The sequence below is a fragment of the Primulina tabacum genome, chromosome 11 (assembly GCF_025594145.1).
Source record: "Primulina tabacum isolate GXHZ01 chromosome 11, ASM2559414v2, whole genome shotgun sequence".
Classification (NCBI taxonomy): domain Eukaryota; kingdom Viridiplantae; phylum Streptophyta; class Magnoliopsida; order Lamiales; family Gesneriaceae; genus Primulina; species Primulina tabacum.
Window position 1 is genome coordinate 22,019,656 of NC_134560.1, and position 9,691 is coordinate 22,029,346.

Consider the following 9,691-nt stretch of genomic DNA (forward strand, 5'->3'; position numbering starts at 1 on the left):
GTGGAGCTCAAGATCTCTGTCTCGTATCACATTGGTGGCTGCCATCTCCTCGCCTGAAGGCAACACTACTGAATAGGCTATATCTAGCCCGATGGTCTTGACTTTGAGGAAATTGGCAAAGACCTCCGAAATAAATGAGTGGATAACCCCTTAATCTATCAAGGCCTTGGTAGCTGAGCCAGCTATGAAAATTCTCCCTGAAAGTTCGGAACACTAAGCGGAACCCAATAATCACAAGAGTTAAGCTTATAGACATGCAAAGGGCACAGTTCTTCTAACTAAATCCCGAAAATAAATACTAAGTAGAGCATGCAACATGGTATCGGGGTTTGTCTCTGCAGCATGGAGAGCAAAAACCCTGCCTTGGGTAGCCAGATTCTTCCGGGGGCACTGCTGCAGTACATGGTCTGTGCTGCCACACTTGTAACATTTCCTTGAGCCATACATGCATGCTCCAGGATGACGGCGTGAGCATTTAGGGCAAGCCGGATGCTCGAAGGTCCTCGTGACGGCACGTCCCTGCTGCTGCTGAGGTCCTCCTCTGTTTCTGGGCGGCCCGTGAAAAGGACTCTTGTGCTGATGCTGATGCTGCTGAGGAGGAGGGCGGTGTGGTACCTCGATTGGGCGCTTGCCCTGACGGTCTCTCTCGATGTCCCGCTGATCCTGCTCTGCGGCTAAGGCTTTGGAGACAGCGACCTCATAAGAAGTAGGGTCAGACACCCTAACATAACGGTGCAAGATCGGCCGTAGACCCACCAAGAAATGCATCAACATGGCTCTATCATCATTCGCGATCAGGGGCACAAAATGACAACCCCTCTCAAACTTATGGATGAACTCCGTAATAGTCGAATCTCCCTGTCTCAGGCTCATGAACTCAGTGGTCAACCTGGTGCGCACCTCCTCTGTAAAATATTTGGAGTAGAATACCTCCGTGAAGCGCACCCAAGACAGCGTAGCCAAGTTAAGGGCTACTGAAGCTACTTCCCACCATAAGCGGGCATCTCCTCCGAACAGATAAGAGGCACAACGAACTTGATCTGCATCCCCAAGCTCCATGAAATCGAAGATAACCTCGAGGGACTTGATCCAGCCCTCGGCAATCATGGGGTCCGATGTCCCTAAAAACTCCTTTGGACGCATCTTCATGAATCTCTCATATACCGTCTCGGGCCCTATCGGCCTGGTCGCCACAGCATTTTTCCCCGCAAACTGTGCGAAGAACTCAGTCATCCCAGCCAGCATCTGGGCATTCATGTCCGGTGGGGGTGGAGGTGGTAAATCTCTCTCCTGTCTCTGCTCCTCCATGTCCTCTCGGCGAGGCTCGTCATTTCTAGTGCGCTCGAGAATGCGTCTAGGGGGCATACTGTTCCATACGTAACCCATACGTAACTAACATGCATAATTCCCTGATTTATTTAAATTGAAATACTGAAAAATAAAATAAATCTGGACGTAAAACATTTCATGAAAACATGCTGTCAAATAATTCATGCTTGAATAAAATGCGCAAATGTAAAACTTACAGACCGAAGACGTGACTTTGTGAGCTTCTCGAGGTCAGTATTAGTACAACCCTATACAGAACCTGGCTCTGATACCAGCTGTAGAGGCCTAAAAATCCGTGCTTGAAAATTTGCGGGAAATTTAAAATTTCTCTTTTCCAATAATTAAAATTGCCTCAATCATAAATGAACTGATACATAAAGTTTGATGTTTAAAATGGCAGCGGAAGAAATTAACATTTTTCGAAATAACAATAAAAAGTTCATCCAACGATTGTTGAGAAATAAAATAATAAATGCTGAACTGAGGTCCTCGGGTCCTACTACTGCCGACTCAAGCTGGCTCACTGGTCCCCGCCCTCGATCCCGACATCAACACCAGTACCTGCAACAATCAAGTCTAGTGAGTCTAAAGACTCAACATGCATATGCCGTAAATAACAAGTAAATAAATAGTAAGCTTGCATGCAAGTGGAAATATCATGTCATGAGGCATATCGTGAAAATATCGTGTCATGATTAATTATAGTACATGCATAACTGAACTGAAAATCATGGTGAAAATGTTTGCTCCTTGGAGCCCTATACTGAAATAGCATGTAATAATTTTCTGGTGAGATTATGGTCTACCCAAGTGGTCCCTGAACTGAACTGAACTGAGCTGACCAGTAACTGGCGACCGGGCCGGTAACTGGCGACCAGACTTAATAATGTACGTCTGATCAGACTACTGCCACAGTATACTGGGTGAAACAACTGAACTGACCGGTAACTGGCGACCGGGCTTAAGCATGATAGTAAAGTGACCACAAGCAATATCCCATAAATCTCAAAATAAGTATTTTTGCACGTAATATAATTAATTAACACAATTAAATATCCTGTAATAATTTTACTGAATGGATTTGATCGCTCCCAGGCTCGCTGCAACCTATATGCCATGAAAAATATGTAATAGATTTATGGGACCAAACTATGCAATAACATCCAAAAACTGAGACAAGTGCGCCTAATGACTTCGTATTTAATCATGACTCCGAACCAATCCAAACCAACACTGAAACATCATATAGTCATGATTAAAATACGCTTTAAATGATGAGATTATGCTCCTAAAATGGTGAGGGTCGAAATCTAGGTGAATGGAGGCCAAAACATGAAACGCTCTTTCGAGAGTCAATTTGGCACATCGCACCGTAAATTCTCGTACGACCTCAAAAATGATCCGAATCACGAACGGCCAAAAACATGACCTTCCTAACTCAAAGAGGCACTGTCAAATTCAAGTCCATGGGCTAAAAGCCAACCAAGAACTCAAACGAGCCACTGAACCGTCACCGCAAGTTGCTGTCCAGAAATACAGCAGCTGTACATGTGCTTTTCTTGTGTCGTTTTCGAGACTACCGGCAATTGGGGCTTGAACCACCGACCAGAGACCCTTACCAACATCCCAAAAAATGATTTGAACCATGGCTAAGGGTCCTAGGCAAGCCACAATTCGCAACATTCCAGCAAACATCAGAAAAGTTCACCCGAGAACACCTTGCATGCGTGTGTGGTGTTGTGCTTCGTTTGCTGTCTCGTGTCGTTCCAGTGGCCATCTGATTGACCATGGCACGATCTAGACATCTAGGGGTATGGTATGAACCGTGGCTAAGGGCCATAGGCCAACCAAGATCCACACCATTCCTCCAAATTCGAAACACACATGCAGTCAAAAATGTGGGGCCAAAGGGGGTGCTGGGGTTGTTCTTGCGTTTTCTGTAAAAACCGATTCACCATGGACCAAGCCACCAAAAGGGTTCCTTAGCCACGTCTTAGAAATGCTAGGGAAGTGATCTAACAATGGCTATAGGCCACTAGGGCAGCCATGATCAGATCCATTCCCTTTGACAGCTCAACAACATTTTTTTTTTCGAAAACTCATATGGACCAAAGGGGAAGTTGCTGTCATTTTCTCGACTTCCAGCGTGCAGGGGGTTAAATGAATGGATCAACATGGTCCTAATGCATCCTATTACATGTCTAGATGTCACCTTGGGAGTCTGGAATCGAACCAAAACCTGAAACCAACAAAACAATGCAACCCGTGAAGCTGTCATAGAAACCGAAATCTGCATGATTTATTTTTCTGAAAAAAAAATGCTTGCTGTATTTCGATTTTTGGCTACCAAAACATGATCATGTAATGTAAAATAATGCTAGTAGGACTTGATTGAAGAGTCAAGGAAGAACATATGCATGCCTGGTTTCGTTTTGAACGAAAAACGAATGAATAAGACGATACGGCGCGGAGGTGGTTGAGCGCTTTTGCTACCTTGTTTCTTCACTCGATTTTTCTCTCCTTTTTTAAGCTATGAACCTCATGGTTTTTTTCTACTCTGATAAGGCTCTGAATTCGGTGGAGAGGGGGGAGAAATTGTGGTTAGGGGAGTGAGGGAGATGGGTGCAATATAGGTGGGATACATGCAAGACCAAGTCTCCACCTTTTGAAATTTGAATTCTTGTTGCTATCAAATATTGGTTGGAGGAAAATTAGAGGTGCATGTGGCCGATTCTTCATGTTAACTAGACTAGCATATTGCTTATTAATAAATTAATTAAGGTTGATTAATAATTAAAAAGGTTATCATGCTAAAAATGACAAAGAATGGGTCAAAGGTGAGTTGGCATGTCCTTGCTTATTCTACTAAGGGGTGGCCGAATTTTGGTATAAAAATGAAGGAAAATTGTTGATTATTTACTAAATTTATAACCCTTAAAAGCCTTACCTATCTTTTAAATAATTTAGTGAACTAACCCCTTAATTATGGAACTTAAATGAATTTATTTCCTACTCACCTCAAGTAATTAAAATAAATCCCGAAACCTCCTATTTAACTCAAATCAACTTACTTGCTAGCTAAAATAAATTCTGAAAATGATTTCTTAATCATAAATTCTATCTCAAAACTCCAACTCCAGTCCGGCCTCACTGAATTAACTGAAATGATAAAAGTTTAAACGACTGCATAAAATAATAAAATAATTAAATTTAAATACTCATGCAATAAAATCATTTTAAATTTAAATACTAGAATTATGCATGGTTTATACGTAGTCTAAGTTACGGGTTCTACATTTAATCAACATACTAAACCATGACTCGAACCCCGAAACAATCTTGACATGGAGTATGAAATTTCCCAAGCAATGGAAGACACGGACCTCGTCTAAACCATAGTTCAATGTTCCCTATTCAAACTTCCTAAAGTCTATTCCAACCCTCACTAAGCTTTGACTTAATGACGTATTAATACCCAAAGGAATTTATAACACTTAAACTCGAAGCCTGAAGATACCAGAACAAGTCTAGCGCTGCAGCGCCAATCTAGCGCCTAGGCGCCACCCTCCAGCGCTGCCCGACATGAACCAGCAGCACTGCGGCGCTACAAATGCAGGTCTGCGGCACTAACTCTGTGCGAACCAAACCCCAAAAATGTCATCTTCTACCCATTTGTTTCCCTATGACTTCTAATGCAACCAAACCCATACCGACTCGAAACAAAACACCGAAATACGTCTGATCGCAACACATGACATATCCTAACGCAACAATGACCACTCGGCGGTTCCCAACGAAGCCTGCAACCACATAAACTCAAGTAACAGTAAGAACATATTTTTAAAACGTCATAGTTTGAGCAGTCACATAAGAATGATCATAACTCACTCGTTCCTTGTCCAAAAATTACGAATTTACCGTCAAATCGAAGGGATATCAAAAAGTAATACGTTTTATATGTTGAAAGATTTTCCAGAAAGTCGACCAAAAATTCACAGTACTCAAAAAGACAGCAGAATCGTTTTTGAGATCTAAAATTTTGATCCAAAAGCGTTCCAAAACATTTTTGCTCAAACTTTTGCACAACATACATGAATTTTGCATACAATACTCATCAAAATACTTACTACGACAAGATCGATTCAAAATAAAAGAATAACATGCCTTTGCTGATTAAACTCTCGAAGATGACGAATACCGACGCGGTAGATCGCGGGGGATGACCGGGAGACGATGCTACACGATTATAGCTCAAAAACCAACGAGAGTTTGCTGGAAATTTTCAAAGGGAAAGGGTGGCTGCTGGAGGAGTTCAAAGAAACCCTAGATTTCTCAAAAAAATGAAACACAATGTGTGTGTGAAGTGTATGCAGCCGATGGTGTGTGTGGTGTGTAACGTGTGTGTAGTAAATTAATTATGGGCTAAACATTTCTTAACTAAATAATTAGGTATAAAATAATACTAATCTAATTATTTAATCCCACTAAAAGATTTAATAAAATAATTTACAAGGTTTAAAATCCCCACCACTCAACTTATTCTATTTTTTTGAAGAACTTAAACTCTTAAAATCATCTAACAAATTAAGTTGGGCTTTGAAATGCTAAAAATTTCATAAATCATTTAAAATACCAATTTTCTTTGCATGAAATAAAATACCGCATTTTCGTAAATCGCTTAAATCGTCACCGGTCTCTTTTCCCGATCCCGTATCGAATATCTGCCTGAAACATAAACTCAAGAAAACATTTTAAGATGCATATATTAAACATATAATAATTTAAAATATTACAAATCATAAACCATGCATCGTTAAAAAATCTTTTAAAAAATTTAAATAAATAATTCAACAATTTAATAAAGGCATGGGTTTATGTATACTTATTTTGGGCTCTACAATTCCTCCCTCACTTAAATAAATTTCGTCCTCGAAATTAAATATTACCAAAAAATTCCTGGTAGTGACTTCTCATATTTGTTTCTGCCTCCCAAGTGGCCTCCTCCATTGATTAATTCAGCCACTGAACTTTGACCAACTTGATCACTTTGTTCCGGAGTCTCTGCTCCTGTCTGTAGGCGTATTAAAATTTAGGATAAAATCGGAAAAAACGGACGAACCGTAAAATTCGGTTTTTTTGGTTCGGTTTTTTCGGTTATTTTACCCGTTTCTGTTTCGATATTACGTATTTTCAGTTTTCCGGTTCGGTTTTCGGTTTTTTTAAAAACACCGAAATAACCGAAAAATCGAATATATGAGAATTCTTGGTTTTTTTATTATATTGTATTCCAAACATGCCCTAAGCTAAAAAATAAATATAAACTTAAAAATAAGTGAATAAATAATAAAATAATTTATTTAGGTTTTGAGATTGACCTTTGAAATTGACAATTCATAATTTCAGGCTTCAGCCGCACAAATTGGAGAAAAAGGCATTGCTTCGAGCCTTTGTTGAATTGTCTTGGAAGAAGAAAAACCTGTGTTGCTTTGGCCTTCAAGATTTCGCTACTCATAATTCTCTGCTCTCTAATCTATATATTGCTCATGGTATTTTTTATGATAAAATTATTTTCTTAATTTCTTTTACCGTGGATTGAGTGATTAAAAAAGTAATTGATGATGCATTGATGATAGTTTCTTGATTAAATATGTTTATATTAGTATTATTTTTGTAATCACCGAATAATGTGCTTGGAACCACCGAATAATGTGCTTGGAATCACCGTTGATATCAGTATTATTTTTGTAACCACCGTGGATTGATGAAATTTTCTTTATTAAACATGTTCTTGGAATCTCACCTGCAGATTAAGCACCAAAAGAAATTGTCAAATTGATTATAAGAAGTGCTTGGAACCACCGATAAAATATGTTCTTCGAACCACCGATGGGGCCCCTATATCAAATATTTAGTTTCTTGATTAAATATGTGCTTGGAACCACCAAATAAGTTTGCTTGATTAAACATGGCTTTCACAGAAATTGAACTTTTGTGTTGTGTCGTATATGTTGTTTCAGTCATGCGTGGTATAAGAAACATTTGTTTCTTAGTGGGCCTAAATGTTTGGGATGATGTCTTGGTTCCAGAATTAATTGTATAATCATCTTCCTAACTCAAAAAAAAAAAAAAATGGTTCTAAAAAGGACGAAGAGATAGCTAATCACATTTCATTTCCCATTCAGGAAATCTATCAACTGACTATAGGCACGCTACATATGTGTGTTTTGTTTTAGTAAGCGTGTTGGTTCTTCAGGCATTTACTCTTTAATCATTTATCTGCAATTAATTTATTTGCAGATTTTTATTATTAATTTTTTTGTATTTCTGATTATGCCTCCAAATGTAAGGCCCGAGAAATTTATCCTGTTAATCTGAAATGATTCAGTGATTAATTGATGTGATTATAGACGGAAAAGATTAGACCGGAATAGACGGATTAAAACACGAAATATGTGCGAGGACAGAGCAACTCGCGCATATGCGCGACAAGGAGCCGCGCATATGCGCGCTAGTGGCAGAAGACCTCACGCATATGCGCGATACGGGTGCGCGCATATGCGCGAGAGGTCCAGAAGCCAAGGGGCTGGAACAGAACATTGCGCGCACATGCGCGACGTGAGCCGCGCACATGCGCGAGGTAGGCAGAGAGTTGCGCGCACACGTCGCGCACATGCACGAAATGTCCAGAAAAGTTGGCGCATCCGGCGCGCATATGCGCGAGTTGCATTGCACGAGACAGTAGGTCTCGCGCATATGCGCGACGATGGGGCGCGCATATGCGCGAGCTGCCGTGATGTTACGCACTGAGAAATAGTGTCTCGCGCATATGCGCCGAATGATGTGGCGCATATGCGCGAGACGTGTGTTGTGAAGAGATGCGCCACCTGCCCCTCACCATGCAACGTATATATATATATATATACAATTGATTCATTCTTCCCAATTCAGAAAAGAATTGAGAAAAGGCTTCGAGGAAGGATTTTAATTTGTGATTGAAGATTTTGGGAGATCCGTCCGTCCGATTTTGAATCCGACTTCAATACTGAGTTCCTATCGACGCAGGCTATAACTGGACGTAAGTTTTGTTACGTGTAGATATGATTTGAAATTATGAAATTGTCAGAATTGAATATGAATCATAAATGGTGTTTCTGATATAGTAGACATCGTATAATTGAAGTCCGATCGAAGAACAGACTGTGTATGTATTTGTTATGATTTTCGGAGTCGATGTGGTTGAGATTTGATATCAGATTTGTATTGTTATTCAGATTATGAGTTGTACTGATACTGATGATGAGTTCTGGTACTATATCTGTGATGTTGAGATTGACGGGGATATCGAGACTGTATTGTTATACCGTCGAAACAGCAGTAAATTGATATTGATCAGATTCAGTAGTGATTTCAATTATATCGTGATATCGTCGATATGGATTAAATTGTATCTTGATTCGATATTGATCAGATTATGTTTGATTTGAGTATTGATCAGAATAGATTTTGAATTGAGTTGCATATTGAGATTGTGCCTATGCGATATTGTATTTCAGATTGATATGGACATGTTTGACTTTGAAACTTCGACTTCGTCAGACCGAGAAGATAAAGGTATAAATTAATGCTGAGTTGGGATTGCACAACTCGAGTAAAGTTTGACTTGAGTCTCCCGAAATCACATACTTTATTTTATTGCATTGTTATTTGCAATTGAATGATATTGATATCTTTGATTTATTGATTGATGTACGGAGTCATAGACGGATACGTCTAGTCGTACACGGGTGATCTTGTGACAGAAGCGCCTGATAGTGGTGGGATCGCCACGGGCACATTGCACGATGTCACAAGATAGGATATTGGTGAAAATGCCAAAGTCTGTGACGGTTAGGTCAAGACACCGGACGTTTGGCTATATCGGAGTGGATAGAATTGGAGTTTCTTCTATTACTGGTGTTCGATATGGAAAGAGCCAAAGTCCGTGAATAAGAACATGCCACCACCCCGATCGGGAGTGTAGGTGGGTGTATGTTCTTATTCCGATCGGGATACCTAGATTAGGACTGAGTCGAGTCTGAGTCTGAGAATCACGGAAAGTGATTCATTGCTTGATATGGAATTATGTTCCTGATGATGGTATATGTTTAGAATATAATTTATTCTTGATATTGATTCATGTTTAGAATTATAATTGTTGCGTGTTTTCACTACCGCAAGTGTACGGTGTCAAGTTTTAGTACTGGTTAGAGTACAGATATCGATCCCACGAGTAGTGTGTATAAAAAATATATATCAGTGCTCGTAATTAAAATTGTCTCAACTTTATTTAGAAGAATCAAATAAAAGGTTGGGTTTTTTGAAC